A 17447-nucleotide genomic window follows, 5' to 3' on the forward strand; every position below is an offset into this window, starting at 1 on the left:
TACTTTGTAGAACCCTTAATTTCCACTATTTTAGTGTTTTAATAAATTACTGAAACCAATGGCCTGCCACAAATCAGAATTAGTTCAGTAATCCTCATAGAGAAAGGACCAGACACCTAACTGAGAAAGATCCTCTAGGCAGACCGATAGACTCAGCTGGAAAGCAGAGGGAAAACTACAGAAACTTAAAAGACTCAGACACGCTGTAAAATAGTAATGTGCTGGATACAAGAAGGATAGAAACTTCTCTCTTACTTGTGAAATGATGGTAAGTGCTTCTTGCATGAGCTAAAAATTCAGAATACTAGAGACTAGCAGATATCGAATCTTGACACGGGCTTCTAGCCAGTTGAGAGTGGTGCACACACGACTTACTAAAAACCACAGGGGCACCATCACCCTGAGTGGGGCACCTAACATATTCAGCAAAGACCCCTTACTGGAAAACCCACATTGTTTAACCTACTAGCTTAGGATCATCAGCATATTTGGAGACTCTGATTTCCAGTTTAAAAAAATTCAGTCCACTTTTTTCCCGGGGGCCTCATCCCCTAGCTAGAACTGTGTCTCTGAGCTAGACTGGAAAAGTCTTTGGTCTCAGAGTTTTATTTTCTCTTTAAGACAGATGAATTTTTTTGTTTTTGTTTTGTTTTTAAAGATTTTATTTATTTGAGAGAGAGAGTGCAAGAGCAGGGGGAAGGGAGACAGAGGGAGAGTGAGAGAGAGAGAGAAGCTGACTCCCTGCTGAGCAGGGAACCCCATGAGGCCTCTTTCATCATGACTTGAGCTGAAGTCAGATGCTTAACTGACTGAGCCACCCAGGCACCCCTTGTTTTTTGTTTTCTGTTTAACGTACATCTGAGTGTTCCAGGGGAGAAATTAGAATGGCCCACTGGGGTCACCCATAACGTTTGTTTGGTATTAGAAATCATTGGGCAAGATGGTTCTTTTGTCATCTAGCTGATTCAAACAAGGGTTTGGCCATCTGAGCAAAAGTGAATTTGCTGCTTCCTCTAATGACACTGAACTAATGTTAAATATTGTTTTGTATTGTTCAAATTTACTACTATAACTCCAGGCTAAGTTCAATAACTCAATTTTTTTCGGGGGGGGTAGATTTAATGAATTGATTGCCAATAAGGCCACTCTTCCTTTTAAGAGAGCACTAAAATAGATGCTACGAAAGTACTATAGTCAGAATGTGCTACATAAGCAATTAAATATCCTTTCTTTTTAAAAGGCTTTATTAAAAAAATTCCTTAGACTTGAAACTTTAAGGTAGTATAGAGAGTTCCCATATACCCCACACTCAGTTCCACCTATTATTAACATCTTACATAAGTATGATATATTTGTAATAATAATTAAGGAACAATACTGGCCTATTATTATCAAATAAAGTTCAGAGTTTATCTACATTTCCTTAGCTTTTATTCAATGTCCTTTTTCTGTACCAGTATCCCAGCCCAAATACCACATTATATTTAGCTGCCATATCTCTTTAGGTTCCTCTTGGGTATGGCAGTTTCCCAGACATTCCTCATTTTTTATAACCTTCACAGTTTTGAGGAGTACTGGTCAGTTATTTTGTAGGATTCCTCACTACTGGAATTTATCTAGTGTTTTTCTCATGATAAGACTGAGGTAATTGGTTATTGGAAGGAAGACAACAGAGGTGAGGTGCCATTCCCATCACATCATATCATCATATCAAGTGATTTATGACGGTGGATGTTGGCCTTGATCACCTGGCTGAGATAGTGTTTTGCCAAGTTTCTCTATTGTAAAATTATGTTTTTCCCTCCTTTTCAAACTTAAGACTTTGTAAGGGAGGCACCATATACAGACCACATAAGGACTGGGAGTCATGCTCCCTCCGCTTCTGGGTGGAGTAGCTGCAAAAATTATTTGGTATTTTTCTGATTGGGAAATTTGTCTCATCTCCAATTTATTAATTTATTCAGCTCTGTACTTAGATAGGTATAGAAGCAAGAAGTTTTTAATAAATTCCATTACAAGACTTAAGGCATACAGACAAAGCTAAATGACTTAAGTTAGTGCAAAAATGCTTACATCATACATTCTAAATGAATCTGATTCAGACAGGCCACTTGTCAATGAGAGACGGACCTGGGAGCTGAGGAGGTAGCTCCTCATAGGACGAATGAAGAAAACCAGTGGGTTGTTCTTATTGAAAGCTACGCTGATTAAAATATTAGCATAGAGGGATTCTGTAGAATACTCCTTCAGATACTAAAACAGATCGTGAACATATTTATAAAATTGTTTTTATAAATATTTAAATCTATTGCTGTACTTTCTAAACCCTTTTTATACATAAAGGAAGGTGGCTAAGATGGTTATGAAAGTCTCGTGTTGAAATTCCTTCAGCACTCATTTTTTATCTCAGAATCTTTCACTGTTTCTCTCACTCTACATTGCCCTTTAGGTAAAAGGAAAATGTGAACTTTAAAGAAATTCAGTGGGGAATCCTGGCATTTTTATTAGAAAAGCTGGATACCTAAGGAATGACTGACAGAAATTGTTATTGGTCATCACTGGTCATGGCTTAAATGTGCAAAAGATGTAATATCGTGAGGGAAAGAAAGAGAGAAACATGTATGAAACTTCAAGTATTAGAAGAGCATTTGACAGTTACAGGAAAATGGGATTTACTTATATAAAGTTCATGACAAGGGCTGTTTACTACACAGATTCAAATATATACCGAACATGCAGTAGCTTTTCTATCACCTACCTTATATGCTAAAAGACTCTGAAGCGTTCTACACGTGTTTGTATCTTCGATTGTCATTTTAATCATTTAAAACATTTTTTTTTCTAAAACATTGGGGAATTATGCCTGCTTTACTCAAACAATTATTTTATTTTACTGGTATCATACTAAATTTTAAAACATTGGGACATTATGCAGTGCCCAGAACTACCTGGCTTAGGAAATAACTACTAATGGCCTGGAGTTCATTTTAATGATGGTGTTTATTTCTTCAGAAAGTCTCTCTCTTTCTCATATATATATATATATATATATATATTCTCTTATACTTTGGCTTTCCACTTTATATATATATATATATATGAATAACATTTCAGATTAGAAATTGGCCTAGGTAGAAACCATTTATAGACTTGTCTCTTCAGCTATAAGGTTAGAGTGAGAAATAAGGAAAACCCAGGACAGGGCATAATGCACAGCAGAAGATTCTAAGGGCAAAGTGAAGTTAATAAATGGAAGTTTTGAACCATTGTGATATAATGGAGGAGTCAAGCCATGAACTTGAAGAAATAAGACGGGCACCACGTGAGCAGATGTAACAGGACGCTAAAGCTGGAGGCACTAGGAACAGAAAGTATGCAGGCAAAGATAAAGAAGGCACAGAAACAAAGGCCCATTAGACACAAATCTGCAGCATCGCAGTCACCTTTTTTAGTTTTATGTATTTCTGTGGGGCTCTGTGTGAAACCTTAGAGTTGTGACAGACATTTAAAAACATGCCTAAGAATTAAACACGAAGTCCACAGTCTGTCAGATTCTCTTTAGCTTGTCTCTAGTGCCTGACGAGCAGCATCGTCACAGGTGTCACTAGACGGGGCGCCTGGGTGGCGCAGTCGTTAAGCGTCTGCCTTCGGCTCAGGGCGTGATCCCGGGGTCCTGGGATCCAGCCCCACATCAGGCTCCCTGCTCAGCAGGAAGCCTGCTTCTCCCTCTCCCACTCCCCCTACTTGTGTTCCCTCCCTCGCTGTGTCTCTCCCTGTCAAATAAAATCTTTAAAAACAAAAACAAACAAAACAGGTATCGCTAGACAACACCACTAACAATATCACTATTCTACCACCTTCATGCCCTAAAAAAATCTAATACAGGAAACCAGAAGGAAGAAATGTGGTCCCTCAATAACTACAGAGAAAGTACATTTGCTTAAATTATTACCTATTTTCTCTCAATCTTCATTAGCATTTCCTTAATTAAAATTCTTTTTGGAGTGTCCTAAAGACACAACATAATTGGTACCCAGGAAGCTACTAATGTGAGTCTTTAGGATATATGCTGCATAGTCTAACGTTTCATGACACTAATGACATCTTGCAGTGATCAGAAATGCCCTGGAGCACACGCAAGGTTGGCATAAACTCTTTTAGGTCACAAAGTTATCATCTACATAATTATGGCTTGAATACATTTAAATGATCATGAATGCACCTTGTAAAAATGCCCACGTTACTCGCAAAAAGTGAGGTATATGCCAAAACCAATGAGCTATTTCACCAGGATGATTAAAGATGCTTACACAACAGCAACAACAACAAAACTCCCATTTTTCTCTCTGATTTTTCAACACTAATATAGATGATGCAAAACCAAATGGCACTTTAGAGTCACCATAGAGCAATTTGAACATTTATGCCCTGTGATACCTATCCTACGTGCTTTTCAAAATATTCCTTCTTTCCTTTAGTGGCAGGAGATTCTGAAGCTCTCTTTTCAACCAAATAGTGACCAACTGAAATAGTGACCTTGAACTGTTTTTGGTGAGAAAAATGATAATTTCTTAGATAAGCAGATTCTACCTCATCTACAGCATCTTCCTTTAAATGTAATATACAAGTTGCTTGATATTACCCAAAGATATATCAACATTTATTTCCAAGTTTTTGTTCTTGAAAATTGTGCAATGCCTAGTAATAGATAAGCCAAAGAGGTCAAGTTCAGACACTTCATCCGAATTCAACATAACTTTCTCCATGTCAAAAAAACCCACAGAAAACAGCTTATTTGGGGAGGCAAGTTCCAATGGCTGAGGTTTAAAATGAGGAAATATCTATTGGTTTTCTGAAGTTATCTAAATAACTCTGGGAATTAAGAGGAATACTCCTCCAATGCTATCACTTTTATCAGCAGTTTTTCCTGTAGGGTCTTCTTCTCTTCTGAAGTATACATTACTTAAGAGCAGTGACGGTAGACTGTGCTATCACTCACCCACCTAATGATGGGCAGATTCCAATTCCATGTCTGGTCTTTTTTCACATCACTCCTCATGTCCAAATACACCACATTCTTTCATGTGTGCCTCTTATGTGTTCTTTGACCCTGTTGTTACCATTCTTGGAAGAAATGCTCTTGTGCCCTTCATGTGAGAGATAAGTTTGGAGTTCTTTTTTAAGAGAGGGCTCAAGGAATAGTCTAAGCAGCTGCCCTGTGCCCTCTTAAGATGCCATATGTGTCCCTAACTCTTTGCTATGTTTTCCTCTTTTGTGTAACGCTTTTGTAGAACGTACTTCACATCTGTGTGTCTGTCTCTTTCTCCTATGAACTGTCAGTTTATTAAGAGCACAGATTGCCTCTTTTAATGTATATGTTAACTGTACCTAGCACGTTAGAAGTTCAATAAGTAAATACTGAATTTCTAAAATCACTTAACTCTGGGCTCCGAAAACTGCAGTTTGATATTTCAATGACCTTGAATGTCATCAAAAAGACACCTAATTGTCAAATCCATAACTCATTTTCAATAAATTCATGGAAAAGAAACTTAGTCATTATGCTGGCGTCTATTACATCTTATCTGGCAAAGAGAAAGGAGTTGTCTGCTGGTATGAATGTTTATTATATTTTGTAATCAAACACTTAGAAGCATTGTTTCTTTTCTCACTCCTTTAAAATATGTCTTTTTCTTCCTTTCTCTTTTTTCTTTTTTTTCTTTCTTCCTTCCTTTCTTTCTTTTTTCTTTTCTTCTTTCCCTCCTTCCTCCCTTCCTTGCCTTCTTTCTTTCTTTTGTCCTTTCCTTTGTAATTGGCAGCTATAGCGTAGGCCCTCTTAATCCCACAACTGTATTGCAACAGTTAGTAAAAGTGGCCTTCATGTTGCCTACTTGCTCTTTCTCCAAATGGCCACTTGGCTTAACCTCTAGTGTAGTTTTAGGATAAATGTATATTGAAGTTATACCATGAATATTTCATGAGAAAACAACAACAACAACAATGGTTTGTTCACAAATCTTTCATGGGGCATAGTATCTCATTCATTCAAACTGAAAATTATCTATTATTTCAAACTTTTAGGTTCTATTTGTGGAGACTGATTTTTGTTCTTAGTTTTACAATCTCTACCATTAGTTTTCTACCCTATTTCACAGTTTCAGATTTTTCATATCATCTCTTACAATGTTTCTGACCCTTGCTGGAAACCCTAATGAACTAAACCAGAAAAATATAATGTGAAAATAGAAACATAAGTGTATACAGACACTTAGAACTATGCCAACCTCAAAAATTACTGAAAACTTCATAACAGATACAATGAAACTTTCTTTAAAAACTATCAAATTAATAATCATAACAATTTTATACGTGTGATATTTCAAAAGTACTCATTCTTGGAGTAACACTGCTCTGAATTTTTGTTGTTAAAATACACAAATTGGCTCACCAATCAAGTGGAAAAGCACAAAGGCTTAAGTTATCACAGTTAACCAGGGTAGGATTAAAAATGTGTCCATTTTTTTTTTAAAGATTTTATTTATTCGACAGAGATAGAGATAGCCAGCGAGAGAGGGAACACAAGCAGGGGGACTGGGAGAGGAAGAAGCAGGCTCATAGTGGAGGAGCCTGATGTGGGGCTCGATCCCACAACGCCAGGATCATGCCCTGAGCTGAAGGCAGACGCTTAACCGCTGTGCCACCCAGGTGCCCCCAAAATGTGTCCATTTTGATGCATTTTGGTCTAATTGTTCCTTCTAATAATAATTGTGCACCCTGTACTACACTGTTATGGTGTGGAGGAGAAAAATAGGAAAGATGTAGTTCTATTAGAATTTCACCAAACTTTATGGAAAGGGTTCATGGATGCACTTCTTTTTTTTCTCCTTTTCCCCAAAATGACTACTTAATACAATTATGGGATTCTAAAGATAGTGGGCACTTGAAAGGTCATAAACTCTATCTCCCCCTTAAATAAATAGGGAAATAAAGTTACAGAGAAATATGGTGCTTTGTAGCTGCTCAAGTAAGTGTTGATCTCCAAACTAAAATAAAAACATGATTTGAATGTCTATACTCTCTTTATCAACTGTGCTGAAAAACAGAAATGCCCAAGAGTTATGACATAACCAGAAGAGCTACATAGCTTAGGACCAACAATCTACAAAGTGCTTTGTACCTTTCCTACTGTGAATTCTTTACTCATTACTATCTTTAGTTAATTAAATCAGTAAATTTTATATCCCATATTATCAAGTGTTTAGATAAAACAAGGGAGAAATTATTTGTTTCCTTATACAAAATAAGAGCTATGTCCTTTTTGGTTTTTCACTATTATTTAGTATAATTACATGCCCATACTATGAAAATGTTAAATTGCAACACCGCTACATAGTAATCAGAGCCTGATGGAATGTAGAAATTCCCCCAGAAGTGTGGGACCATAGAGAATTATAAAAGAAGTACTGCTAGTGATAAATAAAATAAAGTAAATTATAGTTGATTTTGATGATAGCTAAGGGCATCTAAAAGCTATGTCTGCTATATGTTTTGGCTAATTTAATGACTTTATTGCCTAATTTCTTTATCTCATTATGACAATTAGGAAAATAATTCAAAAAAATATTGTCTCCCTGGAGAAAGTGGCTATATTTAAAATGATTTTCATTTCCATTAACGTAAATATATATTTAGTTATATGAAATATAGTTTATAGTTATATATGAAATATGTATCTCAGTTACATAACTGAACTTTCCTAGGGTATTTATTTCTATATGGAAACATGTATTTTTGTTTTGCTTTGTTTTGTTTTATTTTGAATAAGGGATTGTTTCACCAAGTGACATAAGAATAGAGAGTGCACAAGTGGAGGACAGGACAGTAGGAGACCCACACCAAATTCTATGGCATCGTTAAGTATATGTGCATTTTAATAGCATTTATGGTAGAGAGTTGCTGTGCTGGGGTCAATCTGCACTACTGTCATTTAAAGAGATAAGAGATATAGAACATTTCTTGGTGCACCATACCATGTATATATGTGTATATATATTCACCAAAAAATCATATATATATATATATATATATATATATATATATTACTGGATATATAAATCATATATATGAATATATAATAATATTAATATTAATAATATATCTATATACATCTATAATCTTAGTTATCTATATCTATATATCTATTACTAGAAGGAGAGAAGGTGTTTTAGATTCTAAGAAGGTTACTAAAGACATTTTGGCTGAGAGGCTAAGGGAGAATCTAAATGACCACCCCAAATAGATTGATTGCTTAGTCAAGGTAACCACAGGTGAGAGATCTCCAGTGACAGGAATCTCCCAAAGTCCACAAAGGTGCTCAAGTAGGCAAGGAATCATCTTTTAAAAGCTTCCTGGTACAGAGGGATTTGTGGTGGGTAGCCCCTAAGATGGTCCCCAATTATCCTCATCCCCTAGTATTCGTGTTCTTGTGTTACCCCCTCCCCTTGAGAATATGCTGACCCTAATAAATAGAATACTGTAGCATGCTGGGAAGTTTGGTATTCCCAAGATAAAATCAGGAGACCATGGCTTCCTTTTTGGGCTCTTCTCTCTTACCTGCTTGAAAAGCCATAGGTTACCTTGAGAGCTGCTCTATGGAGGAGCTAATATGGCAAGGAGTGATTTTTCTGTTTCATCCAGTAAGTAGTTGAGGCCTGCTAATTGTCATGAGAGTGGGCATGGAAGCCAATCTTCCCCATGTTGGGTCTTGAGATGACAGTAGCACAGCCAACAGCCTGAATGCAGACTTGAGAGATCCTGAGGCAGAGGACCAAGTGAAGCCAGGCTCTATTTGCTGACCAAAGACACTATGACATAATCAACGTTTTTTTTTTTTTTTAATTTGATAAATATGGGGGTAACTTATTCCCATAAAAAATAGATAATTAATACAGAGATAAAACCAAATTATGGAAACTAGTTCAAGTACTTGTCTTATACTCCATCCTCCCCTGCCCCTGACCCCAATCCTGGAAAAGCAAAAGAGATGCTGATAAGAAGGGGGGAAACTTAGGCTTTCTTTCACTCATAGACCAAGGTGGAGAGAGAAGAAATATTTTATGGCATATCTAGTTATGAATTTTCAATCTAGTCTGGAACTATAATTTTTTTTTTTTTTTTTTTTTTGGTTAATGGTGACTGTATTCGTTCTTAAAATGATTGCAAGAATGTAGACTAAGAATAAACTGAAAAGACATGGGGCCTGCCCCATTTTCATGGAGGGGCAAGGGAAGATAACCTCCACTGTATAAATTTTGCAGAGAGACTCTGAGACCAGAATAAAGACACATTTTTCATTATGTTCTAAGTTGAGTTTGTTTAATATACTGTGTATAAACTGCTCTGGTGATCTTTTCCATTGAAACGCTGGACTGAGTGAGTTATGTGCCTTGGTACTCAATGGGGTATAGTTTGCCCAGGAAAGAAATTAGAAATGCAATGCAATGTCAAGCCTGCAGTAAATATAGGTCACACATTTACTGGGACTTGTTTGGTTATATAAGGGAGCATAGTCAGGACAGAAAACAGTTCAAGCCCAACAGCCAGGCAATATAAAAGTTGTGCTCAATGAGCTAAGCAACAACTGTGAAAGCTTTCCTAGACAGAGTGAAATATCGCTGAATTGTGTGCCAATGATAGGGTTATTACTGTTGCTGGCTTGTTTACTGCTATTCTGAGTTTTTAATGCCTCAAGTTTGTAGCAGAAAGCTTGGTTTTAGAAAAATATGGTGTTGACACACGAAGTTTAACTACAAACAACTCTGAAATAACACAGGACAGACGAACTGCCTTGCCAGTGTTATTCCTTTCTATTATTTGAAAACTACTTTGTTTTTAAGCTTTGTTGTTAAATGTTACTGGAAATGTGTCACGTTACTTCATTCTCCTTTCCCTATGCTGTTCCCCTAACTGGATAGCGCTGAACACCTCCTCACACAGCTCAACCCAGAAGACTGCTAGACATTCTTCAAGACCAGCCCAAGGGCAGCTCAAATGCTTTCCTCTCAGTGAAGCCAAGACTTCCATACAGAACTGATCACTCATCTTGGATAGGTGCCTTATGATTATTGCCATTAAGTACAGATCGTAATATTCCATGACTGTTTATCCATGTCTGCGTCAATCACAATAAGCACAGGGCTTGGCACATAGTAATTGTCCCCCAAAATGTTTGCTGAGCCAATATATGAATAAATGAATGACATAAAATCCAGACATTTCTCCAACTCCTTTGTTTTTCTTTTCTTATTGTGTGGCATTTACAACTCCAGGAGGGTCTTATCAATCAAAAATACAAAACAGAGTGAACATAACTCTTTTTGGCTAGCAGCCAAGGTATTTACATCGTTGATCAAGCTGATCTTTGAGAAGCTGTAGTAAAGACTTTATCCTTTTGCGAAGTGAAATCTGGCCTTTGCCTTCACCTGCTGGAGGTGATCACTAGATCTTGGCAATATAATGACTGATCGGAATGTCTGATTTCCTGGGGGCCATGGGTAATAATGGATGCACTAACAATGCAATTTAGGGTGAGGGTTGGGCATACCAGAAATACAACAATACGACCTACAGACAGGGTTTGGTACATGCAACTATACACTGTGAGATCAGTCACCAGAGCAATCAACCGTGCCTATAAAGCGGAGGCCAGTAAAAATCCTGAAATTGAGGCTCAAGTGAGCTTTCTGAATGGCAATACTTTGAGTATACTGTCGCACATTAATTCCAAGAAAGTAAAGCTGTCCTGACTGAATGAAGAGAGGACAACAGAAGCTCCATGTTTGGTATTTTCTCTGCCTTATGAACTTCTTCCTTTGGTGGAGTCTAATCTGAATCATTTCCCTGTAATAAACTATAACTGTAAGTATAACAGCTTTCAATGGGTTCTGCGAGACCTAGCAAACTATCAAAACCTGAGGGTAGTTTTGGGAACATCCTGAGTTTGCAGCTGGTATCAGAGGTGAGGGTATCCAGTGTGGACTGTGCTCCCCTAAGAGTTGGCTATAACTCTTCCCAGGGCAAGTTAATATGCACGAGTCTTTACCACTGTTTGTGATAGTAGGGACAGATATTTGGGAGAAAATATTTACATGACAGATAACATTTTTTTTTCATTTGACACGAGTCCTAGATATTTGGTGATGTCAATTAATAGCAATGTTATATTTTATAACAAAAATAAGACTTGTAGTGGCCTTCAGGATAGGAAGACCTGAAAGAGTTTTTGAACTCTGGAAGATACCCTTTAATAGAAAATGTGGCTATAGCAGCTGTGCCTTTAATTTGTGGATGCTAGCTTATTTTTATAGCTTTTTTCTTCATTTCTGAGAAATGAAAATCTATTTTCAAATTATACAAAGTATATATTCTATCTTTTCAGCTTAAGTACTATAAAACCTTTTCTTTGGACATCTCCATGAGAGAGAACAAAACTAGGTACCTACAAAAAACAGTGAACATTAAATCTAATGTACTAGATTGCTTCACAGAAAGTTTTCAAGCAAAGTTAGTGTATTTTTCTTCTTAGAGAAAACATTAATAGTTTTCAATAAGGTAAGAGTTTAAAAATATCTATTTTATCCCTTAGGATAATACGAGACAAGAGATAATTACTTAAAAACAGTGTGTAAAAGTGCTTTTAGGTTGCACTGCAAAAATTTGTTTCAATGTCATGTTCTTAAAATTTCTTTAAAAATCTGCTGTTAGTATGAATATCCACATAAAAGTACCCTTATATTAGTGCTTTAATATCCAAGTCTGTGAATCTGCCCAAGATAAACCAAGATAAAACTAGTCCCTGAATCTGCCTGAGATAAACCTAGAAGACTTGAGCTCTATCTTCTCTCTTTTGCAAAGACTCTTGTAAACTAGCTGAAAATCATCCTTTTGTTTTGGCCCTGACCTCTGAATCTTCTGATTTTCATGTTCCAAATATAACTTACAAATGAGATGAAATTACCAGGGCTACTCTGTAGCTGAGAATAGCTCTGCATTCATAATCATAAGCTACAGTATGACAGGGCTTGTGAAGTAAGATTGAATTATTTTTATCCAGGTGTTTTAGGAAGTTCTCCTCTCTCTCTGAGCTTATACTGTCCTCACTTCATCATTGAATTGTAGACAATTATGTTGAGTTACATAAGAATTCTTGGGGGCACTTGGGTGGCTCAGTTGGTTAAGGGACTGTCTTCAGCTCAGGTCATGACCCTGGAGTCCCAGGATGGAGTCCTGCATTGGGCTCCCTGCTCAGCATGGAGTCTGCTTCTCTCTCTGACCCTCCCCCAACCATGCTCTCTCTCTTTCATTCACAAATAAATAAATAAAATCTTAAAAAAAAAAAAAGAATTCTTGGAATTCCTTATATTGCTTCAGGTTAATCTCTTTATAATACTTACTAATTATATCTAGACTGAAACACAATCTGCTGACAAATTTTCAGAAAGAACTATTCAATAACTATATAAATGGTTCAAAGCTATTTATAGAATTGAAGAAGTCAACATTTTTCTCCCTAAAGGGAGTACAACCTTAGTCTACTTAAGGCCAAGATGTCTGGAAAATGTCCATGGTATCAGGTACTGACTATGGCTCACAAGGGAAAACTTCTTGAGGGTTAAAGTTCTAAGGATTGTGGATCCTAAATTACATCCAGAGGAGAGTGGATCACATAAAACCTTTCATAACAGAATTTTTCAAGTCATTAAAATTCCATTACAATGAGTGCTCATAACATAAGATTCCACAACCTCTCCTCCATCTCCCCAAATATCTAAGAGATATAAAACAAACTACTTTTCTCCCTTGCCTCCCTTCTCCTCTTCTCTCTCTCTCTCATTTACTCTTTCTCCGGTTCTTCTTCCTCATCTCATGCTGCAATTTTTTTCATCTTATGAATTTTCATGTCTTTCTTTAAAAGGTCGGTCTAGATCTTATGATGGTCTTGAAAGAGAAAGCTTTTGGCCACTAGACTGTCAGTTCCAAGACAACAGTGACTTTGGCTGTTCACCACATTGGCCACAGCACTTAGAACAAGGCTTAGAAGAGGGCCCAAAGACACACAATCAGGAAGAAAGTAAGAAAGAAAGGAAGAGAGGGAGGAAGGAAGGAAGGAAGAAAATTAAAAAACTGAAATGCAGAAAAATCATGATTAAATGCCATAAAATAGTTTAGGCATAGTTTAAAATGGGTGCCAGAAAAACGAGAGAACAGAAACTACTTTGTCAATAGTAACAGTATTGCATATGCGTACTAAATGTCTTCCTAGTTTGTGCTTGATTTAAAGATGAAAATACTCTGCACATTTCTCCAGCTGTGTTCCCTTAGCAGACTGGGACAGACAGTGTTCTAAGAGCAGCTGTTAGTTCACATGCAGCTTTATTTGTGTCTCTAAGAAAGAGCATCCTGGTACATGAATTAAACATCCTTCTTTACCATAAGCTCCCAGTAAGTTACTTTTAGTTAGACTTTTCTTTTTAAAGAGTAGGCAGAAGGAATGAGGTAATTTTTTAAAACAATATTTCCAATAATTCACTTTTTGTCATATGAGTAATAATCTGAGGTAATACTGCTTCCATTAAATTTTTGAAAATATTGATAAGCAGTGGCCTTACAATAAAATAATTACCCATGGTTTGGTTTAAAAGATGACTTATTTTAAGTATAAAAAATATTGTTGTGTGTTTATTTATAGCTATAGAGGGGAATTTTTTTAAAATACAGCTTAGGGGCACCTGGGTGGCTCAGTCGTTGAGCGTCTGCCTTTGGCTCAGGTCATGATCCCAGGACCCTGGGGTCAAGCCCTGTGTTGGGCTCCTTGCTCGGCGGGAAGCCTGTTTCTCCCTCTCCCACTCCTCATGCTTGTGTTTCCTCTCTCACTGTGCCTCTCTCTGTCAAATAAATAAAATCTTAAAAAAAAAAAAAACAGCTTAATATTAACACCATCGCAGTACCCTGATTATATGTAATATTATATCATATTACTACATAGTGCCAATAAAGAGGGAAAACAATCAAATTATCTGAGAAGCCCACATTTTGAAATGTTCACTATGTTTTCAAATTCAAAATCAACACATATTGGCAGATATACCGAAGTAAACTATTAGTTAAAATGTATTTATAAAAGATATAACTCAGAGAAAAGTGTAGATTCTAATCTAAGAAAAAATTTAAAGATAGTAAATCTTAAATTACATCTGGAACTTTAAAGAACCACAAAGTTTCTCTTTATTTCTATTTGTCCTTTCTTAGTTTAAAATTGCGAGTTGGTACTTCCTTGGAAAGTTTATAATTTATTTCCTCTATGCGCCATTTTAATCATCTGTAAATGCTTCCCTCTCCACCTAATGGGAACTCAGGATGTGATATTTATGAAGATTAATAGCACAATGTTAATCTAAAATTTTGAGAAATTCTACTCATCTCAGTTAATCTCTTCCAAAATAAGATCACTGTATTAGCTCATTATTCTCCTGCTTTAATTATATTTATGTGCATGAAATTTTTCCTTAAATAATGACTTCATAATTTTTCCGAGCTTCAGAAACTGGAAGTCACTCTTTTTTAACTGCATCATTTACATATGTTATTGTTCCTGAAGATTCTCTAAGTGGAAGCAGACAGCAGGACCAGCTACATAATTTAAAGGCCTACTGAAAAAGAAAAGGGCAGACATCTTGTTTTTATAAATTGTTAAGAATTTTAAGACAGTAACAGTAAAGCACAAAACCAAACATGAGGCCTTCTAAATGTGGGGTTCAGTGAGACCACACAGGTCACACACCTAAAACTAGTGCAAGCAGAGAGTAAAAAAGAAAGAAAGAAAGGATAGCCGGGGAGAAAAGGAATCATATCACACAGCTCCTGACGGACTATAAGAAGGTATTAATAATTCACATGACCATACGCATGAGTATTTTACTCACAAATGATATGACAACTATAGAATTTTGAATGGATTTCTGAAGTTTTCTCTCAGTTATTTGTAAGTGACTTATCAACAAAGCCTCTGTGTTTATCACCAGTGCTGGTCACTTGCCACTGACTAGTACATACTCCTCAGTAGGCTCTTTAGGCTGAAATATTTTGGAGGTCCCAACATCACTCTTAAAATAGAAGTGGGGAACATTGGAGCGAGGGTTAGGATAAAATTTCATATGGAAGAAGTGAAGAAACAAAGATAAAGAAAGAAAAAATGAATATAAGATAGTGAAAATAAGATTATTCATCAAACATAAAGCTCAGACTCTATGGATTCTCTTCAGTCATTCTATAAGGACTTCTCAAGCATCCACTGTACACTAGCCTTTACCCTAAGTGCTGGGGATAGTACAATGAACAAAAGAGATCATATTTTTGTCTTCATGGATCATATACTCTAGTGGGAGTGGTGCAGAGTAGGAGATAGGCAATGAACAAATAAATAAGTAGAATAAGTATCTGCTAGGTGGGAAAGTATCACGGAGAAAAATAAAGCATAGAAAGAAGGAAAAGAGTTCTGGAGTCACGTGGGGATTGCTATTTCGCATAAGTACTGAGGAGGGTCTCACAGACCCCATTGGAGCAGAGTCCTGAAGGAGGAGAGAAAACCTATATGGATACGCTGCAAGTAAAACGAGCAGAATACAAAATTTAAAAGCTCTAGAGCAGGAGAGTACTTGGCTTACTTGAGGAACAATTTGGAAGCCTCTCTGGCTAGAATGTTAGGATCAAAAGAAAGAACACAGAGAGATAAGATCAGAAAGCTAATGAGGGCAAATCACCCAGGTCTTAGACACATGATGTGAGTTTTGGCTGTCACTGAGAGTGAATAGCAAAGCCATTGGAGGGTTTTAGGGCAGATGACTGAAAGACCTAACTTACATCTTACAAAGTTGCTTCTGGTTGTCATGTTTTGCATAGAATAGGAAGACAAGGACAGGTGAAAGAAGAACAGATAAGAGGCTATAGCTCTTATCCAGGAAGGAGAGGGTGGACTCTTTGATCAGGGAATCAGTAGCAGAGGTTTGGGAAATAATCAGATTCTGAGTAACATTTTTAAAGTTCCATCATACTTGGATATGGAATGTGCAGGAAAAAGAAAACTCTGTGATGACTTCAAGAATTTTTATTTGAGCAAGCAGTAGAATGTAGTTATGTTTAGTGAAATTGTTCTAAGAAGACCAAGTTTAAAAGGTACAGATAAGATATTCAGTTTAGGACTTCAAAAGTTTAGGTTTAGAATAAGCATGTGGAGATTAAGAATAGGCATAGGAGTCTGGAACTTAGGGGTGTTGGTTGACACTGGCATCAAGAATGTAAGATGTGTTAGTATATGATGGTCTTCAAGGCCGTGAGGCTGAAGTCTCTCGAGGGGTGAGTTTGGGTAGAGAACATTACAGTGTTAAGAGGTCAGGGACCTGAGGGAAAACCAGCAAAGGTGACTGAGAAAGGGAGATCGTCTAGACAGATGAAAACTAGGAAAGTGTGGATCACGGAGGCCAATTTAAAAAAAGAGAGAGACAGAGAGAGAGAGAGAGAGAGAGAGAGAGAGTGGTATGGAGGAGAAAAGAGATCAATCGGTTCAAATATTGCAGATAATTAAGATGAAGACTGCAAATTGACCCCCAGATTGAATAACACAGAAACACTTTTCAAGATGACTTCAAAAAAATAGTTTTGATGGTAGTGTAGGGAAGTGTGATTCAAGTGGGTTTGTAAGATGATACAAGAGAAAATGGAAAGATCTGATACAAATGCAAGGAAGATTGAGAAATGGAGCAGCAGCTGGAGAAAGAGATGAGGTTAAGAAAGACTTTGATAGATGCTTATAAGTCAAAATTCATCTGGTATAAGTTTCTCTGTCTTTGGATTATATAGTTCTGTTTTGTTTTGTTTTAACTGAATTAGGCCAAAAAAATGTCACAATATGGCATATCATAATATTGGTATGTGCGCAAGATGGCCATAAGATTCCCCTCATCTAAATTAAACTTCAGGGAGATTTCTTCCTGCCTCTAGGCCCCTGACCTCCCTTTTCTTAGAACACTTACTTTAGAACACTTAAAATTGTAAATTATTTCTCTTCCTCTTTGAGATGTAAATCTCCCAGCCTCTTAGCAACTAAGGAATGTCTTCTCCAAGACCCAGGAAATATTTTGAATTGTAATCATCAAAAAAGATAAGGTCCCTTTCTCCCAGTCTCAGTGGGAAGATAGGAGACTAACCTCCATAAGCACCAATTAGCAAACACAGATGGTCTAATTACATGACCAACCTCCCAGCTAATGTACTTTTTCTCTTATTCACCCCAGCATTTACAAATTATTCAGCCTTTTGTTTCAGTGAAGTTTGAGTTCAGTCTCTCTCCCCTATTCCAATAGTCTTGACTCCTGTTGTAAAAGTCTGTTGTT

This window comes from Ursus maritimus, unplaced genomic scaffold (assembly GCF_017311325.1).
Source record: "Ursus maritimus isolate PB19 unplaced genomic scaffold, ASM1731132v1 scaffold_8, whole genome shotgun sequence".
Classification (NCBI taxonomy): Eukaryota; Metazoa; Chordata; class Mammalia; order Carnivora; family Ursidae; genus Ursus; species Ursus maritimus.